This window comes from Crocuta crocuta, unplaced genomic scaffold, assembly GCF_008692635.1.
Source record: "Crocuta crocuta isolate KB4526 unplaced genomic scaffold, BGI_CrCroc_1.0 scaffold41, whole genome shotgun sequence".
Taxonomy (NCBI): domain Eukaryota; kingdom Metazoa; phylum Chordata; class Mammalia; order Carnivora; family Hyaenidae; genus Crocuta; species Crocuta crocuta.
In genome coordinates, this window is record NW_027529428.1 from 6291209 (window position 1) to 6292497 (window position 1289).

The window sequence follows — 1289 nt, forward strand, 5'->3', positions numbered from 1 at the left end:
AAAATGCTACTAGACATACGAGAGGTTCAAGTTTTCTAATAAACAAAGAAATGTTCGTTAAAACCACACAGAGAAGGGGTTGGAAACCCATGTCTGCAAATGTGAGCTCACGGGGCAGAAATTCAGAATGGATGAAAAGGGTAGGCACCCTTAAGCTGAAGTCAATAATCAGCGATGAAGAGCTAGCCTTGTTAATTACAACACTTGTAATTAATCACACGTGAGCATCACTTCCGCCCGCCAGATACTGGGATCCAGCCATAGTCACAGACCCGGCCTGAAATCAAGACTCCTAGCTAGAAGAATGCACTGAAAATAACAGAAATCAGGAAAGCATTTGTATTGGTACTTTGTGGATTTCTTTTGTTCAGCAGAACCTCTGAGGAAGGTGGGTTTATTCTCTGTCTTTCCCACCGCGCAGGTAAGGAAACTCAGGCGTGGAGGAGTCCCTTGATATACCCAGTAACTCCTCGATAGAGAAAGTGCTCTCAGCGTGAATGTCCCGTGTCCTCCCCCCACCACAGTGACTCAACAAGAACAATGCAATACCACACATCTGTTACTGAACATTCCATGTGATCCCCACTATACTCTTTTCGTTAGGTAAGGTCGAAACACAACTCCTTTCTACACAGGCAGTGACTGAAGGGGAAAAGATCAGGACAAATCCACAGGGCTGTAAAAGGCAGCGGGTGGAGGTGGAGCCCAGATCTGACTCCACAAGTCAGAAGCTCAGATAAGGCCTTGCTAGCGGCGCCTGCAAGTCAAGGATGAAAGGCGGACGGGCTGTGGAGCGCTTACAGGTAGGCAGGGCAGCCCAGGCTTGGCGGAGCAAAACAGCCGTAGGCCGCTCTCCTGATCTGCACCCAGGGCCCTGGGCGGCTGTGGGTGGGGCCAGTCGCACAAGTATCTAAGTCGGATCTAGAATAGCTGCGACTTGCGAAATAGCCTGCTTTCCCCAGCCCTCGGGTCTACACCTGAAGCTGATTATCATCTCTGCAGGGCACCCACGAAAGGGCTGGTCCCGCGGTCCCCAGTCCAGAAGCTGGAATGGGGCCAGGGCAGAGGTGGTGTCAGAGCGGAAACCTAACGGGGCACGGGGTTCAGCTTAGGGCGGTAGGGAAGCGACCCCGGAGAGGAGGCAGTTCTCTGGTTCCGCTCGGAGCCGGCGGCAGTGGAGACCGGACGTGGCGTGAACAGGGCGCAGGGAGGAGAGAAGGCGCAGCCCGGAGCGGCCAGGGGCGCGTCTGGCCGGCGGGGATCCGGACGAGCCGGGCGCCGCGGGGCCC